The sequence below is a fragment of the Amblyraja radiata genome, chromosome 12 (genome assembly GCF_010909765.2).
Source record: "Amblyraja radiata isolate CabotCenter1 chromosome 12, sAmbRad1.1.pri, whole genome shotgun sequence".
In the NCBI taxonomy this organism is placed as follows: Eukaryota; Metazoa; Chordata; class Chondrichthyes; order Rajiformes; family Rajidae; genus Amblyraja; species Amblyraja radiata.
In genome coordinates, this window is record NC_045967.1 from 24,148,600 (window position 1) to 24,169,901 (window position 21,302).

The following is a 21,302-nucleotide window of genomic DNA, read 5'->3' on the forward strand; positions in this document are numbered from 1 at the left end:
CTTCCTGTAAACAGTCGACCACGGTTGCACACAACACTCCAAATGCAGCCGGCCTTCACCAAAGTTCTATAAAACTGCAATATGTCTTCCTGACTCATACTCAAAGTCTCAATCAATGAAAGCAAACATATCATGTTTGTTACCACCCTATCTGTTTGTGTTGCACCTTTCAGGGAGATATGGACCTTGGATCTCAAGATCCCTCTGTACATGGTGTTAAGGGTCTTGGCATTAATTGTGTATTTTCCCCTTACAACTCACACTTGCTCAGATTTAACTTTATCTGCCATTTCTCTGTTTGTTTCTGTGATTGATCTATATACACTTTGACAGCCTTCCTCACAGAGCACAACTCCAGCAATCTTGGCATCATCTGCAAACTTACTAACCAACCTCTCAACATTAACATCCAACTCATTTATGTATGTCACAAACTGCAAAGGTCCCAACGCAGTTCCCTACAGAACTCCACTGGTCACAGTCCTCCAGCCTGAATATCATCCATTCACCTCAACCCTCTGTCTTCTATCAGTAAGCCAGTTATGAATCCATACAACCAAGTCTTGAATCCTTGTAATTCCCTTGGACTACCCTTTGATTTTAATGCAATTTCTATCATTAAATCCCTACCATTAACATCCTATGGGGGGGACCATTGTTCTGAAACACAACCTGCATAGCCACATAAATAAAATAAGATACAAAGTGTTTTGTTTAGTTTAGTTTAGAAATACAGCATGGAAACTCAGATTCCACGCCGACCAACGATCACCCATACACTAGTTCTATCCTACACCCTAGGGACAATTTTACAAAAGCCAATTAACTTACAAACCTGCACGTCTTTGGAATGTGGGAAGAAACCGGAGCACCCGGAGAAAACCCACGCAGTCACAGGGAGAATGTGCAAACTCCCGTTCGGACAGCACCCGTAGTCAGGATTAATCCCAGGTCTCTGGCATTGTGAAGCAGCAACTCTATCCGTGTGCCTCTGTACGGGGTGTTGCTAAGTGCAGGAGTAACTTCGCAGGACAGGCAGTATTTCTAGAGAATATGAATTGGTCACATTGTGAGTCTGGATCCTTCTGCAGACTGATTGGGATATGGTGGGGGAGGGGGGGGGGGGGGGGAGAAAGCTGGAAGAAAGGTCAGGGCAGGAGAAAGCCTTGCAAGTGATAGGTGGGTACAGGTGAGGTAGCGGGTTGATTGGCAGATGGTTGGACAAAGGCCAGAGATGATAAGTAGAGGAGGCATGTAATCTGAAGCCAGAGGAAGGAATCTAGGTGAAAGGGGAGGGGGAAGGGATAAATGGGTACATATCCAGGTAGGCACAGGCAGGTGAAGGGGAAAAAAGGTGGAGTAAATACTATGACCACAACAAGGCACAGAGGCAAATTCCAAGTCACGGAATATTCTCCAGTTGCCCAGAAGCATGAGGCTCCAGCAACATTCAAGAAGCTCAACATCATGCAGGAAAAAGCCGATCTTTTGACTGTCAACGCATCCGTCACTATAAGCATTCATTCGCTCGCACACTGAATCACAGTGAGCACCATCCACAAATCCATTGTAGGTATTTGTCCAAGCTAATGTGACGACAGCTCTCAAATCACCCAGAAAGACGAGTGCAGTGTATCTATGGGAACGCCACCACCTGCTGATTCCCACCTTCATTCTGAGTTAGAAATATATCACCCTTCTGTCACTGTGTTTAATACCTGGACCTTCCTGCCAACAGCACCTTCAAAAGAAGGATTGCAATTTGGGGCAATTAGGGACAGTGAATAAATGCTGGTCCTGCAAAGCTGCCTACATCCAAAAAGTGCATTGTAGAAGTGCATTACAAAGTGCATGGACTGCTTGTCTTTCCCCATTGTGCTCGGTCACTTTGCACATACACAGCACAAATACATTCATTTTTTTCTGGAATACCATTTACCACTATGCAGACCAAAAAAAGTGATGAAAAATGCTGGATGAGATTAATTGGAAGGAAGCAGCTCTTGAATTGTTCATGTGAAAGGCAAGAGATATGGTAAATCCCCATCAGTGTGTGGAGTGTATCTGAAAGCTCACAGCTGGATAAGGGTTATTCAGACTTAGCATAGTTTGGGGGTCTGTAAGCCTCTTGTGTGCAGTGAATGGGCTCAGCTTCTTGTATCATAAATATAAAAATTCATTTAGATTCCTCGCACACCTGGCTGTTGGGTATTCAGAGTGGCCGAAGTGATCTGTGAACACTGGCAGTTCATTCAAAGGAGGTAATTGGCTTATGTGAATGTTGACTGGCAAACATTATTGACTGACAAACATTAATGACAGCTATGGTGTTGTATGCTGTTTGTTCCTTGAGATTTGGACTCTTAACTGTCATTTGCTAAAGCTGAAGCCGACCATTATGCCTGCCCGTCTCTCACTATGCACTGCAGGATTGCCTTTGATGTTTTCATTTTCCTAATGGTTTTGACCAAAGATTTTTATCTAAACTGTGCATTGGTACCATGCGTGTGCAGCAGAAAGGCTTATCATTTTAGTTATGGAAAGCAGATGTCTGGCATTTATTTCAAAGAAGATCCCAACTTATAATGTAAGTGCTTAAGGAAGAATGAAGAATTAAATGTTTTGGTGTTCCTTTTTTCAATGCACAGTGCATGGCTTGCATGTATTGTATTATTTACACTTTATGGAAATTTGTGTTTTTATAAAACTTAGCATTAAGCATTAAGTCACTGATGCATATAAAATGGAATCAAAATAAAACAGAAAATAATCTTATTAAGGAATTTACCAAAGTACTTTACACAAATTTGTTTGCAAAGATATTTTATGTTTGCTTTATTTTTTTTCTGATCACATCTGAAAGGATTGCACATGACTTGCATTTTTAGAAGCTTGCCTATGAATGCCTGGTTTGTATGTTGCTCAAAACTAAACGACAGATTATTGTGGGATTCATCAGAAACCAAACCACCACAGGGGAAATGCCATGATTACTCCACACTCTTTAGAAAACTCTCACCTTTATTTCCACCTATGTTGCAGCATTTGAAAAATTAGATAAATAGATTACAGAAACTTCTATAATTTAGCCATAAGGTTCAGAGTATTACTAAAAGACAATATCAACTGGAAACATTCACCAGGAAAATAAATCTATAAAGGACAAGAAATACCCAGTCAGGCTGCATTGTCCTGCAGTCATTACACGTTCAGCTTGACAAAATGCAGATTGACATAGCCATGGAGGAGACAAGAATATGACAAGAAACAACAATTTATTGTACTATTGCTGATCCGCTCAAAGCCAAGTGGAGAGAGGATTACTGCAGGGCAGTGCAGTCCATCCCTCAAAGATAATCATTTCTAATTTGATGTGACTACATTCAAGACCTTGGTGACATGCCATATTTTGCAGAAATCTGTTTCGCATGAAGTATTTTGAGATAATATGTTGTAAAGCCTGAATCAAAACAAAATTTGATATCGTTTTCTGTTTTGAGAATACGATATTCCCTTAGCAGAAAACAATATCAAGCCCTGTAATGTTGTATAAAGCATCAAATAAAAGCTAATTGCCTATGGTTTTCTTAAATATATATCAGCAATGAATCATTTACACAAAATATAATGGCCTGTAGTTTTCCCTTAAGCACAACTGTTTTACTTCACTGATTCAAATATCTTTTTTTAAATTGCAGAATGGAAACAAATTGAATACATCACTTTTGAACGCAACAGCAGGAATCAGTCATTCAGATCCTTAAGCCTGAATGCCATTCATGAAGTCGTATCTGAAGTGTATCTCAACTCCATGCTCCTTCAAGGGCTTCATATCCATTTTAATCCTTGACAGCAAATGATCAATGATAAGATCCCTTCTTAATAAATGGCTTTTTTTCAATCAGACAGAAAACTGATTAAGCATTTCCCTTGGAACATGCCAATTAACAATGTTATCTGTGTGTTTTCTCATTTATTTTCTTTGCTACTATTTATCAGCCTTTTTCTCTCTCCACGTCCTTCCAACTTTCTTCACGCCTCTTACTTACTTTCATCTTTCACCTGGCCCCCATCTCTCATTCTGTTAACAAAAGTAAATCCGCTTAAGGGATTCCTTAGTTGACGAATACATTGTTTTCTAAAATGTAGTCACTGAGCAAAGACATTTCAACAGCCAATTTGTGCACAGAGAGGACGGTGCACTCCAATAACTTGAATGGGACTTTTGACTAAAAAGCTACAGTGCTGTTATTTAGGCCTGGCTTTTATTTGACCTTCCATCCTCTCTCATGTTAAAATGTTAGGGCCTTAATTACTTCTTTAAGGCCAAGGCCATGTATCTAAGGAGCAAATATTCACATGTAAATGTCACTGTCCCGTCACAGTTGCAAGCCTCGTATATAAGCAGTATCGTACTTGAGTACGTAGAGTGTGGATTCATGTCCCACTTCAGAAGCTTAAACTGAGCTGAAACAATATTGCAACTTCGATGCAACATTCAACATGCCACTTTTCAATTGAAAGACTAGACAAATGCTTTGTTGTCTCACTCAGGTGGACTGAGATCCAAAGGCACCATGTTGACAATGAAAAAAAAACTTGCCAATATCTTTGTTAACATTTATCTTCTACAAAATTATTTTTAAATCTTAATTGTGACATTGTTTTTGTGGAATCATTCTGTAGAAGTTCTCTAGCTATTATTTAACAATGCAGCAATAATAATTTTCACAATAGCACTTAATTGGCTGTGCACCATAAACAATTTGTTTAATTTAGTTTAGAGATACAGCGTGGAAACAGGCCCTTTGGCCCACTGAGTCCGCGCCGACCTGTGATCCCTGCATATCAACACTACCCTACACACACTAGGGATAGTTTTTACATTTATACCAATCCAATTCACCTACAAATCTGAACGTCTTTGGAGTGTGGGAGGAAACCGAAGATCTCGGAGAAAACCAGGTCACAGGGAGAACGTACAAACCCCATACAGACAAGCACCCATAGTCAGGATGGAACCCGGGTCTCTGGCGCTAAGGCAGTAACAATGCCGCCCTGTCTTAAGCCTTTGCCGCCTTTTGCTGAAGCATCTGCAAATATTTCTGCACAGAAGGGCGATTTAATTCATTTATTTCCAGTTCTTCAACTACCTATGGAATGTCATTGAAAGTATTATTGTTCTCTTTGTTGATGACACAGTTCTTTGCACACTTTTGGTAAAGAAATTGAAGGAAAAAATTAAAGTGTAACATATTACTTCACCAGATAGAGGCATAATTTTCCATTAGACAAAACATTACATGTTAGAATCACTTTTTATTGGGTCATATCTGTAGTGGCAGATTATTATATCATTCAAGGAATCTTTCCTCTAGCCCACCAACATAATTACAGGCAGATAAAATTTAAAGATAACTGGTCATAGTTATAACATACTGATTTAAGCTAAATGGCTACTACAATGTCAATAGTGATAAGTTTAAATGAAAAGTCAAATAACTGTGATGATATAATCTTTTATTTAGTTTAGTTTAGTTTAGTTTAGAGATACAACGTGGAAACATGCCCTTTGGCCCACCGAGTCCACGCCAATCAGCGATCATCCGTATACTAGTTCTATCCTACACATTGGAGACAATTTACAGAAGCCAATTAACCTACAAACCCACATGTCATTGGAATGTGGTAGGAAACTCCGGAGCACCCGGAGAAAACCTGTGTGATCACAGGAAGAATGTACAAACTCCATACAGACAGCACCCATAGTCAGGATTGAACCCATGTCTCTGGCACTGTAAGGCAACAGGTCAACCACTCTGCCACTGTGCCGTCCTATTTTCTAGAACCACACTTCAAGGAATCTCAGAGTAATACAATTGTTATTGTACTTAACACCAGTAGGAAAATGGAGATATTCAGCTATCAGACATCCATGTCAGTATTTATCTCATAGTCAACATGAGTTTATCTGGAAATTATCTCATTGCTTTAAATAAGTCATATGCAAATTAATTCTTGCATTTCCTACAATATGGCACTGGCTACACTACACTGATATTGGAGGCTGGAAGATATGTGGCAAGCAGCTATAGGTTTACTTACTCCGCTTAATAATGAGAAAGAACACATTCCCATGCAGAGCAAGTAATGTTACATTAGGAGTTTGCCTGAAGGCGCTGATTAAGGAAGGCTCACAATGACAATGATAACAGAATGGAACCATTGCTGTCTAATTATACAGTAAGTACGTTGTTTTCTAATTGGCAAGTTATGAACTGATGGATACTTTTGATAATCATTGGAAAATCAGTCATTTGAAACTTCGTGCTCCTCCAAAAATGTTGAAGTTGCGCAGATGCTGACATCTTATGTTATTATTGTAAGATCCAATGCACGTGTGATTTTTTAATAAAAGGTTTATCCTGTATTCCCCAAAAGTTACAAATCTTCATGATATTTTAAGTTTATTAATGCTTGATTGAAATGTCACAATTGAAAGTGCTGATATTTTGGGAGTGGATTGCAGACATTACCAAATTCAATGTCTATTTGTGCACCAGCATACCTTGCATTTAAAATATGCCTAACCTGTAATTTAATGCTCAACATGAGGTATAATGGAATCCGCAATGAGGATCCGAGTGCTCGAGGCACTGATTAGAATCCATTCGTTACTCACCAGGTCAGTCAACTGGGGAGATATAAATTGTATCCCATGGTTCCTCATCCCATCTTCTCAATTACTGGAAATGGCAGTTGCAAAGTAGAGATGTGAATTTTATTGTGCCTTTCCCTCTAAATTAGTGTTGGCAACTGTTCCCTGGCAACCATAAGTGACACATTAAAAACTAATTATTTTCCTTAATTGCTATTTTGTGTCAAAGAAAAATATTAGCCTTCAGATTACCGTCTGCACTAAACAAGGGTTAAATGAGTACTGTTGAAGCCTTTTGATTATTGACCCATGGTTTCATATATTTAAGGTGGTGGGATAAAATGTATTTAATGGCCATGCTTGCACCTAATGAAACTGTAGAATCATTAAAAGCAACTGGCACTTAAATACGATAACAAACACTAAAAGCCTTGAAATCACATGGTCAAGCCCAGGATTAGTATTTACAGCAATTATGCTTACAATGGGGTCTCAGAGGCTGAGGGAGGAAAGCAAAACACAAGGGTTTAATACGAGATACAGTGAAGAAGAAAGACGCAGATTGTGAATGATTAATCTTCATCTCTGCCCTTTCCCAGATGCATCCTGTGCCTGGGAAGGTACGAGAAGAGTGCAAAAAAGCAATGCTGTGTCCAGTGAGAATCGAATAAGCACGAATGTTCTTAATTTGTTGGGTCAACAAGTATTTTGTGCAGCAAGCAATTGAACAGAGCAGCATAGGAACAGAACCTTCGGCCCACAATGTCTGTTCCAAACATGATGCCATGTTAAACTAACCTCCTCTATCTGAATGTGATCCAGATCCCTCTATTTCCTGCATACTGATACGCCTCTCTAAAAGTCTCTTAGACGATTGTATCTCCTTCCACCATCATCATGTTCCAGATGCGCTCCATTATCTACATAAAACACTTGCCCTGCACATCGCCTCTAAACTTTGGCTTTGACCTTAAAGCCTTGCCCTCATCTTCGACAAGAAAGAAATCTTTGCTGGAATTTTACTTATTCCATCCAGCAAAATGCTATGCAGTGTCAAAATTTCCTGGATGCTCCTCTGATGTAATAGAAATAGAGATTGAAGTTCATGAGTGGGGAGATGCAGAATTTGAACGTAGGGACATACCCGTATGCATAGAAGTCCTAAAGAAGTTGCATGAAAAGCAATATACATCCATATTTTCCATGCTTCCAATAAGCAAAAATGGGCCCCATCTAATCTAAGGAAGAGATGGTTGTAAGTTGAAAGAAAAAATATCAGGTCAATCCCTTACACAATATTGGACAGAGAGACATGACTAATAGATCTGCTACCTCACATATCTGCTGAATGAGGTGCAATCCTGACCTTTGGTGGAGTGGTGTAGAATTTGCACAATCCCCCAGTGGCCATGTGACTTTCCTCAGGGTGCTTCCAATACTTTGCGAATTTGTAGCCCAATTGGATCCTGTACGTTTCTCCAGATGTACAGATGAGTGGTAGAATCTGGGAGGAGTCAATGTGAATGTGGGAAGAATAATGTGGGATTACTGTAGTCCTTTTCGATTCAATAGGGCAAGAGCCATTTACATGCTGTATGAGTACACGATTCTGTGAGTAAACTGAGGATGTAGAGACACAAGAGACTCTGGGTGCTGTCATTGGTTCTGTCTGCCCAACCACCCTCCCTTATATAGTTCCAGATGTTACATTCCTTACTTATCAGCTCCAAACATCTGCAAAGTCTTGGGTCTCCGCTTATTACCATCAGCCTCTGTCTGTGCCTGAGACAAAGGTAGAGACAGAGGCTGATGATCACTCTGTCGTCATTCTGGTCCCCTCTGATGATCAGAGGGGACCAGAGCATCCCCTCCACACTCTCAATTCTGTTGCACGGCCATGCACTAAAATGCAAGCTATCTCTTTGCCTTCACCCATGTTTCTTGTCCTGCAGAATTCCTCCAGCATTTTATTTTTCAGCGAGCACTCAGCATGCAACAGTGAAACTAGTACGATTAGTTTATTGAGTTTTTTTAAGGAAGCATGACAGGACATTGATAATGGCCGGGCAGCAGATTTTGTGTGTTTGGTCTTAAGTAAAACATTTAACAAGCTCCCACATAGTAGGCTGGTCCAGAAGATTAACGCACATGGGATCCAAGGTGTGTCGACTAATTGGATTTAAAATTAGCTTGGGGGATAGGAGACGGAGAATAGTAGTGGAGGGATATCTTTCTGAATAAAAATCTGTAATTAATTGTGCTCCACAGGGATTGATGCTGGGACATTTGTTGCCTGTGATATTTATTAACAACTTGGATGTGAATGCAAGAGGATGATTAGTAAGTTTGCAGAAGACGTAATAGTTGTGTTGTGTAGAGTAGGAAGGTTGTTTAAGGCTAAGCAAGACATTGTTCTGATGGAAAGTTGGGTCTTCCCATGACAAATCTTGGAATAGAATTACCTTTCAGGGTCTGGAAGTAAGCATGCAGCGATGTATCTTTCCCAATGGAATCAAATCAGTGTAATTAAGGTGTCAATGCTGGGGAAGTTGGCCTTAAATCATAACCTCATGTTGTTTTGCTGTTGAATGTGGAGGATTTGACAGAGACACCATTGGTGATATCTTTCCAGAACCTTGAAATATTTATTTTCGTTGTACAAGTCTGAGAAGCATATCGGAGAGCAAGGATAACTGCCCAGTAGGTCATGTGTTCCGGTGGTCTTGATCTTCAAATATATTTTTTCTTACTAATGTCAGGCTAATTGACTGAAAGAAATGATATGAGACTGTATATGCTGGAATCTCAAACAAAGAACAAGCTGCCGGAGGTCCTCCCCAGGTTGAGCAACAATTGTGTAGACAAAGGAATGGTCGATGTTTCACGTTGAGATTTTCTCTTTCAAATAATTGAAGTCATCTCATTGTGATTAGAGTTGGAAAGCTTACTGCTGAGATCAAGTGAAGTCAGCCAACAGGGGTGAGCACTGTTTGAGCTTCAAAAGGGAAGTGCAAAAACCACAATGTGAATTTTCCACAGTACTCCTTGGACTGCAGTGGTCTTCGAAATGTAGCCTTTGGTGAGTGAATGAGGAGTAGGTGGAGGCTATTTCATTTTATTTTCAAGTATATTTTGAGTTCAGCAGTAAAATCTATTAACTTCTAGAGTGATATTCTGATGGATTGAAACTATTAGTCACGGTGGCACAGCGGTAGAGTTGGTGCCTTACAGCAAAATGCAGCGCCAGAGACCCGGGTTCGATACCGACTATGGGTGCTGTCTGTACGGAGTTTGTACGTTCTTCCCGTGATCTGCGTGGGTTTTCTCCAAGATCTTCGGTTTCCTCCCGCACTCCAAAGACGTACATGTTTGTGGGTTAATTGACTTGTTTAATTAGCTTGATAAAAATTTTAAATTGTCCAAGTTGGCGATATGCAGAGTACTGCCCTGCCGTCGACAAAATTCAGAAGGTTCAGAAGGTATTAGCTGGAGCTTGCAGTTTCAGGTAAGAAGGTAAACTAGCTACTTTGAAAGGGCTCCCATTTGTAATTACAATTTGGAAGACTGCTGAAAAGGTAATTTTACTTCGGAGTCACGTGAGTGACTACGTGAAGAACCCGCCAGGATGCATGCGTGTCAATATCGTCTAACGCATTGCGTACGACTGGCACGGTGGACTCGATTCTCCTGCCAGCAGTCAGACCTGAAGGTAAGTTTTTAAAACTTTTTCCAGGTTTTATCTTCCTGCAGGAACCTCTACTTAGAGGTCCTGTAAAGCCCGGGGCGAAGTCCGGAGGACCCAGTCAAGGGAATACCGGTCACAACCTCGGGCATACCCGAAAACATCGGGGATACCCCCCCCCGACATATAACCGCTTTAAAGACCGCGGAATGCGGAAGCGGGCGGCGGTGAATTCGCCTCTCGGGCCGCTGGCGTTGGAACCAGCAGCTTCACACTGGTGCCGGTGGCACCTGGGGGTGGAAAACATCGTGGATACCCCCCGACATATAGCCGCTTTTAAGACCATGGAATGCGGGAGCGGCGGCGGTGAATTCGCCTATCGGGCCGCTGGTGTTTGGAGCCAGCAGCCTCATACTGATGCCGGTGGCACCTGGGAAAACACAGCGGGGATACCCCGCGACAAAAGCCGCTTTTAAGACTGCGGGAGCGGGCGGCGGTGAATTCGCCTATCGGGCCGCTGGCGTTGGAGCCAGCAGCCTCATACTGGTGCCAGTGGCACCTGGGAAAACACAGCGGGGATACCCCGACATACAGCCGCTTGAAAGACCACGAAATATGGGCAGCGGGCGGCGGAGAAGTCGTCTCTCGGGCCGTTGGCGTTGGAGCCAGCGGCTTCATACTTGTGCCAATGGCACCTTCACAGCGGGGATACCACCCGACAATGTATATCGCGGCTATCCCTTTCACAGGGACCGCGGGGATATCCCTGCTGCAGGAACCCCGGGGATACCCAGCACGGCGGGAGGGGGGGGGGGGGGGGGGGGAACCTACAAGGGAACCCCGGCTGCATACAAGGACCTCGAGACCCCGCAGCAAAAGGTTTAAAACAGGACCTGCAGGTAAATTCTTTACTCTCAGGTTGTTAAGTTCCATTTCTGTGAGGATGCGTTACAGGAAAGGAACCATGGACTAAGTCCAAATGGAGACTGACTGCGGAGGACCGCGGGAGTGTGGGCAGTCAGCAGCGGTTGGCTACACCAGGACCGCTAATCGATCATCAGTCTCCGACCTGGCACCTGCACAGTTGGAATCGACACCACAGACTAGCGGGAAGGCCAAGCAAAAAGTCAGACAGGCCGAAGACGCGGGAGCACTGTGATCGCATATCCCGCATGGAGCGGTTGATGGAGCAGATGCTCCAATGTGACATGCTCCGGTATATGGAGTTCAAGTCACCATGGGGTCCTAGGACGCCCAAGGCAGCACCTTATTGAGGGCTGCATAATGCATCTCCCTCGACAGAGGGAAGCATTAGGAGTCACTTCTGGGCTGACTCTGAAGACAGGGGTTTGGCTGAAGATACCACAAGTGTGCAGGGGGTGCAGGAACAACACAACCAGCAGCAGGAGCTCGACGAGGGCCATCGGGCTCAAGAAGGCCACATCATCACACAAGACCTCACATCTCCGGCGGCAGCACCCCTACGCACCCACCAGCAAACCACGATGCATTGAAGCTGGTGAACGCTTGAAGGCCGTACAACCAGAACAAAGGTCTTTTTTAGGCCACAGCCCAGAACGGCCTTCCTGGAAGATGCGCCAACCCCGTACTCGAGCTCGACCTCCCAGGAGCAGAAGTGCAAAATCATGCACACACGGTTGAGGCAGCTCCTGGGTCGGGTTGCATAAGTCCTCCCATTCGGATAAAGGTATGGAGCCACATCGATGATGTCTCTTGTCATGGATACAAGTTGGTAATACTCAAACTGATTGAATATTTACACTGGTTTGGGATAACATAAGATTAGTTTATACTGCACAACAGGTATGGTTGGAGTTGCCTTTCAAGGCAGGCTCACAATATGGGATGTGGACTGATCATTGTCAACAGCCTCAACCCGCATGTGCAGTATAGACATTTCTGAATAACTTCCATGTGATCATTTCCTCTCACAGCTTGCAAAATGGGCTAACTTCAGTTCCAGATTATTTACCAAATCACTACAATCAGTGCTTCGACTGCACAGAGCTAACAAATAAGTGGCATGGCCAATCTGGATGATATTGAACATACTGTAATATACTAAATTATCCTTATCAGCCACATAGCTATATTTGAGAAATTGAGGTTCTCACCCGTCCAGTTACATTCAAATTAAGTTGATACCAACTGAAACTATTGATTATTAGGATACAATCAAACCATTTATTTGTCTGGGATCAGCTCTGAGACAAAAGATTAGACCTCTGCTATTCGTGGCTGCCAATCTGCGCCTACGGCCCCTCCGACCACCACCAATCACTCACACACATTCACACACATTCACACACAGGCAAAGGTGGGTGAAGTGTCTTGCCCAAGGACACAACGACAGTATGCACTCCAAGCGGGATTCGAACTGGCTACCTTCCGGTTGCCAGCCGAACACTTAGCCCATTGTGCCATCTGTCGTCCCGAGGGAGGAATGTTCTTTTATGTCTTCCTCCATTTGGCCTCAATAGACGGGTCTTGCAAAATTCAGCAAGACTCCCGCTTCTGGGTTTTCATAGTGTCTGCCTGGATTATATACCCATGGTTCCCGCTGATGTGGGGAATGAGCATACAACCTTACATGGTTATTTCCGGACAAAAAAGATGCTGGTTCAGTTGTGATGTTGAAACCATCCTCTGCATGATATAATCAATTCATAGACTTACAGACTCTGAGAGACCGTTTCCTGCGGCTCGGGTTGTCAAACCAGAAGCATTATGAGTGCCCACTGCAGATTGCAGGGATAGCACCAAATAGCAGCAAACCGCATGGGAGATGGGAAGTATTGTTTATTCTTCTTTACGTTTAACTCGGCACGGATGACTGACACATTGAAATTCAGTTTTATGGGATTATAACATCAAGTTAAAATTCCATTTACTGTGCCTCAAATACCTCCTTATCATTTGGCTGCGGAGAATATAAACCACTCTGTCCGGTCTCACCCTCTGACGTCTAGATTATGAAGGGTATCGTCAACTAAAAACCTCCTAGGCCTTGGGACGCAGAGATATGGGTTGTTAACATTGTGCTACGTCACTTCGCCGATAGGCACCAGCAACATCCCTGTCCTTGGTCTAACTCACTTACCAGTGGTTATGCCATGGCGCTGAGTACAGCGCTACGGTTCCAGTCATTGCTACACTGGATAGAATGATCATATCTGCGGGCTATAATAACATGTTTTGTTATGATTAGTCAAGCAGAGTAGACAGGGACACAGACCAAACTAGATGTTGCATATCCCATGGACCTTGGGTTGCATGTGATCACGCATCTACACCAGTATGTCAAGGTCCCTAAGAGCCTCATAGACTCTGACTAGCAATATTGTTAGTTATATTAAACCCCGTTAGAAGGAATCTCTACGAACCTTCTCCAGAGGGTTAAATGGGTCTGGCATATACAGGAGTGTACATTGAAATTGAGTCTCACTCCACCAGGACCACTATACCTCAGCAGCAGGGTTATGGACCACATCCTAGCGGCTGCAGGATGGTCAAACTATTAATCTGTACAAATATTCAGAATAAACCCATTGCCAGATCGGGGGTATTTGCCAACTCTATGTTAGGTATGGTTCCTACTCCCTCCAGGTTGAGGGAGGTTACGATTCCCACTATTGTTCATTAATGGCATCAACATGTCTATATCAATGTCATGTCTGAATGCAATATTAATGTTCACTCATCATTGGCCCACTGATGCTGTGTAAGACGCCTGGACTCGTTTCCACGGCATGAAATCACAGAGCTTTAAAATCTTCACGTAGTCACTCACGTGACTCCGAAGTAAAATAGTAAGATTAAACGAGAACTTACCAGTTTGAAGTTTGATCTTTATTTTATGAGGAGTAACGTTGAGGGATTACGTGCCCTCCACGCCCACCCTCAATCATAAAGTTCAACTGGTATCCTATTTCTCTAATCTTACTATGTTCAGTTAATTTACTGTTATCTGTGATTTCACACCGCTGCTTTGAAGATTAACACGCATGCGTCCTGGCGTGTTCTTCACGTAATCCCTCAACGTTACTCCTCATAAAATAAAGATCAAACTTCAAACTGGTAAGTTCTCGTTTAATCTTACTATTCTTTCCATTGTGATCAAGAGACATCAACCAGCTGGATTAAAGCTGTTTGGGTGTCCCAAAAGGGAGGCATGGAAAGGTTTGTAATGAAATGGATCTTGGAGCCTAGTCATCTTCGTGGGAGTGAAGGTGAGTGGAGTCTATCAGTGTTTTTTCGTAAAGGCTAACTTTGTAGTTTCCAAACGGTGACATCAGTGCGAGTGTGTTGGTGGTGTAATGAGCCTTTTCTGAGAATAAAATGGTGCTAACGTAGGATTGGGTGTAGATGGACATTGACTTTGCTCAGTTCATCTTTCCCTCGATACTGACTAGTCTCCCAGTTCCTGCCACTGAAAAACATCCCCACAGCATGATGCTGCCACCACCATGCTTCACCGTAGGTATGGTATTGGCCAGGTGATGAGAGGTTGCCCGATTTCCTCCAGATGTGACGCTTGGCATTTAGGCCAAATAGTTCAATCTTGGTTTCATCAGACCAGAGAATCTTGTTTTGCATGGTCTGAGAGTCCTTTGGGTGTCTTTTGGCAAACTCCAAGCGAGCTGTCATGTACCTTTTACTAAGGAGTGGCTTCCATCTGGCCACTCTACCATAAAGGCCTGATTGATGGAGTGCTGCAATAGAGTTGTCCTTCTGGAAGGTTCTCCCATCTCCACAGAGGAACTCTGGAGCTCTGTCAGAGTGACCATCGGGTTCTTGGTCACCTCCCTGACCAAGGACCTTCTCCCCCGATTGCTCAGTTTGGCCAGGCTGCCAGCTCTATGAAGAGGGTACACAAAATTGCTGGGGAAACTCAGCAGGTGCAGCAGCATCTATGGAGCGAAGGAAATAGGCGACGTTTCGGGCCGAAACCCTTCTTCAGAAGAAGTCTGAAGAAGGGTTTCGGCCCGAAACGTCGCCTATTTCCTTCGCTCCATAGATGCTGCTGCACCCGCTGAGTTTCCCCAGCAATTTTGTGTACCTTCGATATTCCAGCATCTGCAGTTCCCTTTTGAACACCAGCTCTATGAAGAGTCCTGGTGGTTCCAAAGTTCTTCCATTTAAGAATGACGGAGGCCACTGTGCTCTTCGAGACCTACAATGCTGCAGAAATTGTTTTATGCCATTCCCCAGAACTGTGTCTCGACACAATCCTGTCTAAGGACAATGATTCTTCATGGCTTGGTTTTTGCTCTGACATGCACTGTCAACTGTGGGACCTTATATAAACAGGTGTGTGCCTTTCCAAATCATGTCCAATCAATTTAATTTACCACTGGTGGACTCCAATCAAGTTGTAGAAACATCTCAAGGATAATCAATGAAAACAGGGTGAACCTAAGCTCAGTTTTGAGTGTCATAGCAAAGGGTCTGAATACTTATGTAAATGTGAGGAGTTACATAATAGCAAAAATGTCCTTTCTGAAATTAGGAGACCAAAACTGCACACAATACTCTATGTGTGGTTTCACCAGGGCCCTGTACAACTGCAGAGGGACCTCTGCTCCTATACTCAACTCCTCTCGTTATGAAGGCCAACATGTCATTAGCTTTCTGCATTGCCTGTTGTACCTGCAAGCTTACTTTCAGTGCAGATGTACAAGGACATCCAGGTCTCGTTGTAGTTCCCTTTTTCCTAACCTGACACCATTCATATAAGGTGTAAGAAAGAACTGCAGATGCTGGTTTAACTTGAAGGTAGGCACAAAATGCCGGAGTAACTCAGCAGGTGAGGCAGCATCTCTGGAGGGAAGGAATGGGCGACGTGAAGAAGGGTCTCGACCCGACATGGCGCCCATTCCTTCTCTCCAGCGATGCTGCCTCACCCGCTGAGTTACTCCAGCATTTTGTGTCTACCTACCATCCATATAATAGTCTGCTTCCCGTTCTTGCCACCAAAGTGGATAACTTCACATTTATCCACATTATATTGCATTAGCCATGCATCTGCCCACTCACCCAACCTGTCCAAGTCACCCTGCATCCTCATAGCATCCTCTTCACAGTTCACACTGCCACCCAGCTTTGTGTCATCTGCAAATTTGCTAATGTTACTTTTAATTCTTTCATATAAATTATTAATGTATATTGTAAATAGCTGCGGTCCCGGCACCGAGCCTTGCGGCACCCCACAAGTCATTGCCTGCCATTTTGAAATCCCTACTCTTTGTTTCCTGTCTGTCAATCAATTTTCTATCGATGTCAATACCCTTCCCCCAATACCTTTAATTTTGCCCACTAATCTACTGTGTGGGACCTTATGGGCTTTCTGAAAGTCCAGGTACAGTACATCCACTGGCTCTCCCTTGTCCAATTTACTTGTTACATCCTCAAAGAATTTCAGAAGATGTGTTAAGCATGATTCCCCAACCACTGATGTCAGGCTAACTGGTCTATAATCCCCTGTTTACTCTCTCCCTTATTTATAAAGTGGGATAACATTAGCTACCCTCCAATCCACAGGAACTGATCCAGAATCTATAGAACATTGGAAAATGATCACCAATGCCTCCACAATTTCTAGAGCCACCTCCTTGTGTACCCTGGGATGCAGACCATCAGGCCCTGGGAATTTCTTAGCCTTCAATCCCATCAGTCTACCCTACACCATTTCCTGACAAATGTGAATTTCCTTCAGTTCCTCCAACATGGTCCTCCCTATGTCCTCTGTCCCCTAGTACATCTGAGAGATTGTTTGTGTCTTCCTTAGTGAAGGCAGAACCAAAGTACCTGTTCAACTGGTCTGCCATTTCCTTGCTCCCCATAATAAATTCACCTGTTTCTGTCTTCATGGGACCCACATTTGTCTTTTTTTTTTAATTTTAATTTTTTTAATTTTATTTTTATTAGAAGTACAGTAAATTACAATAATACACATCAGATATATCTTATTACATTTGTTGTACCACTTCGTTTTTCGAGCTTTAAAAATGATAGAAATAAAAGAAGTAAGGAAAGTCAGCAAGAATCGTGAAGGTGCAGGAAAGTGTTGGGGGAAAGAAAGCCCCTTAGGCAAGAAGTTAGAGAAGGAAGTAAAGAAAGGAAATAAGACCCTTAAGAAAGAAAAGAAAAAAAAAGGAAAAATAATCGCTCTATTGTAACACAAAACTCCGCAAAAAAGGATATACCAACCGTATATTTTTTTTTTTTTTAATTTATTTTATACCCACCGTTACCAGATCCTGGTACCATTTATATTTTAAATTACTATTGCACCTTATGCTTGTAATAGTTCCATAAATGCAGACCACGTCTTTTGGAAGTGGTCTGCTTTGCCTGCTAGGAGGAGTCTCATCTCTTCCAAGTGTAGTGTTTCGAACAAAGTTTCCAAAATTTGAGTATAAGTTTTTTTCCCATTATTAGCCCGTAATTAAGTAAGTTCTTTTGAAACACGTTTAATTCGGGGTTACCTTCCGATATTCCAAAAATGATCCATTCTGCTTTTGGTACAGGTTTTATTTTAAATAATTTTATGAAGATTTCAAATATTTCGTTCCAGAATTTTTGGATTTTTATACAAAAAACAAAAGAGTGCGCTATGGTAGCTTCTTGTGACTGACATTTATCACACATGGGTGAGACATTGGGGAAAAGTTTATTTATTTTAGGTTTTGAATAATATAGTCTATGTAATGTTTTATATTGAATTAGAGTATGTCGTACGTTGATCGAGCATTTATGCACATATAGTAAGTGTTTATCCCAGCTCTTTTTTGAAATTTTTATAGCTAGTTCTTGTTCCCATTCTCTTCTAATACCATCGGTTGTAGGTATTTCTATATTTAAAATAATGTTGTATAAGTATGATATTAGATTTGCTGATTCAGCCTTTGTCTTCATGGCTTCATCCAATAAGTCTGGGGGCATGTTATGATAGTATTTTGTGTATTTTTTCAGATAGTCACGGATTTGAAGATATTTAAAATATTGATTATTTTTCAAATTATATTTCAGTTGTAATTGTTGAAATGATAATAATTTTCCTAATTCATACAAGTCTCCGAGCGTTTTGATTCCCATTCTTTCCCATTGTGTAAATGATTTATCTATAATTGAAGGTTTAAACGACGGGTCATTGACTATTGGCATTAAAAGAGATAGATTTCTTAATTTTAGATTCTGTTTTATTTGTTTCCAAGTTCTAATTGTGCTATGTATCATTGGATTTTTATTATAATTTTTGTTATTCAGATTCATTGGTGCGAGGAGAGTCGCTCCTGTATTACATGGTGAGCAGTCCTCTCTCTCCATTACAATCCAGTCCACCTGCTGGGCAGAGTTGTCCAGCAGGTGAATCATATTTTTAATATTTACTGCCCAATTATAGTACATAAAGTTAGGGAGCGCTAGACCACCCATCTCTTTTGGTTTACTAAGGTGTGCTCTTTGTATTCTGTGGGATTTATAATCCCATATACAATTTGTAATGTCTGAGTCTAGTTTTTTGAAAAACCTTTTTGGAATGGGACCCACATTTGTCTCACCTAGATTTTTCCTCTTCACGTACCTAAAAAAGCTTTTACTATCCGCTTTTATATTCTTGGCTAGCTTACCTTCGTACTTCATCTTTTCCCTCTGTATTGCGTTTTTAGTTACCTTCTTTTGATCTTTAAACGTTTCCCAATCCTCTGGTTTCCCGCTTATCTTTGCTATGTTATACTTCTTCTCTTTTATTTTTATACTATCCTTAACTTTCCTTGTCAGCCACGGTCGCCTCTTACTCCACTTAGGGGTGCAAAGGAACTTGTAAGTGCCGGTGCAGGATTCTCAAAAGGTTAATTTGCAGGCTGAGTCAGTGGTAAGGAAGGCAAATGCAATGCTAGCATTCATTTCGAGAGGACGAGAATATAAAGGCAAGGAATTAATGCTGAGGCTTCATAAAGTGCTGGTTCTTGGTTCTTGGTTCTTGGGGCTTGGTTTCTTGGTCCTCCAAAATATTCCAAATGGAATTTAAACTGGAGGTGGTGGAGGGAGGACTTAAGCCAGAAAAGGTTATTGGGAAGAAATAGCTAATTTAAATTTAGTTGCATCTGGTTGGGTAACTATAGTAGGGTGGAGATTATTCCATGCTTTAATTGTGCGGGGGAAGAACGAATTGCTGTACACAGCTGCCTATACGTGTCCCATGCATCCTTCTAGTTTTTGACCAGTCTTGAACCAGATGGGACAGCCTCAGTTAAAGGATGGACTTTTAGAATGGAGATGAGGAGGAATTTCTTTAGCCAGAGGGGAGTGAATTTGTGGGTTCATTGCCACAGATGGTTGTGGAAGCCAAGCATTGGGTATTTTTAAAGCGGAGACTGCTAGGTTCTTGTTCAGCAAAGGACTTAAAGGTGATGGCACGAAGGCAGGAGAATGGAGTTGAGAGAGGAAAATAGATCAGCCATGATTGAATGAAAGAGTAAACACAATGGGCTGAATGGCCTAATTCTGCTCTATCTTATAGTCTTAGTTATCAAGATATTACCAAGACTTAAGTGCTTGAGGTGTAAGGAGGGGCTGGATATGCTGAGGCTGTTTCCCTACAATGTAGGAGATTGTTTCGGCATTATATGAGGATACAAAATCATGAGAGGCATAGACAGGAATAATGGTCACAGTCTTTTTTCTAGGATGGAGGAGTCCTGAACTAGGAAACATACTGTACGTTTAAAGTGAGAGGGGGAAGATCACCAGGGACTACTCTATATTCAAAGTAATTCTGCAAAATCATAAAGTCAAAAGCAATGCACCCCTTATATTTGCAACCACTTTTAATTCATTTGATTGAAGCTATGAAATCCTATGATTTGGCAGCTGTTAATCCTATTAAATTCTCCAGTACTCATCCTATGCTAATGCTCATTTCTTTAATGGCCTCATTCTAACAAGATCCTTGGCTGTTACTATTTCTGGAATGCAGTTCTTTCTGCTGGACAGCTGTGAAAGCTCATTTGTTGTGTTAATTCAAAACTGAGATCAATAGATTTTAGGGCATTAGTACTATCAAGGGACGAGGGGAGAGTACAGAAAAATAGCACTGAGGTGGAAGATCAGCCATGATGCTGATTAATGGCAGAGGATACGTGAAAGGCCACATGGTTCACTCACACTCAAACTCCTGTTTCTTAGGTTCTTACGTTCGACTGAGCAGCAAATACAAATTATTTTTTAATATTGCAGCTTCCTTATTCACCTGTATTTTCTTTTGCTAATTGCATTTTACATACCTATATAAATAATTATCAGCAGTTTTATTATTCTTTGGTAGCCCACTCTCATAGTTTCTCACAGTCATCCTTTCCTTATTTCTGTGGTGGGTGTGAGGAAGGTATAAAGGCAGCTAAAAAGATGTTTGGTTGTATTTGCAAGCAGTCACAAGTGTCATTAAGGAAGTATGGAGTGTACCCCTCCATAAAGGAGCTTATTCTCTCATGCTGAACCTTAAGATTCTCTCAATCCTCATTCTAAAACACTATCTCAAATCCCTCTTGTCAACTAACCACATTTGGTTCACCCTTGCTGTGGAGCTTTTGTTCCTTCAGGAATGTATTTTTGTTGTAAATATACATACTGGAATTGACCTTATGATTCCAGTTTTTCGTGAATTGAATTTAAAACCGAAATGTCAAAAATGGGATTTAAACTCAGTTACAGGATTATTAATTTCAAAATCTATGTCAACAAATCACTAAATTATCATGAAACTGAAATAGTGGTTCTATTTTATTGCATTTTCTGCATTTCTAAAACATTTCTGCAGCACACGGCAGTATAAAAGTTTACTCTATTTCCTAAAAGTTAATGACCATTATAACAGAAGATTCTCACACAACAACTTGAAATTTTCAAACACACAGCAGGTCTGAGTTGAGAACACTTGAT

At 41.8% G+C, this 21,302-nt stretch overlaps 1 long non-coding RNA gene across 1 annotated transcript; it reads right to left on the minus strand.

Moving 5' to 3' along the window:
- Positions 1 to 211: 211 nt before the first annotated feature.
- On the minus strand, positions 212 to 15,903 carry LOC116979385. Its single transcript, XR_004413698.1, has 3 exons — positions 15,894 to 15,903; positions 7,971 to 7,974; positions 212 to 256 (listed from the first exon to the last, which is right to left on the minus strand). It is a non-coding gene; the product is annotated as an uncharacterized LOC116979385 (long non-coding RNA).
- Between the last annotated feature and the right edge of the window lie 5,399 nt (positions 15,904 to 21,302).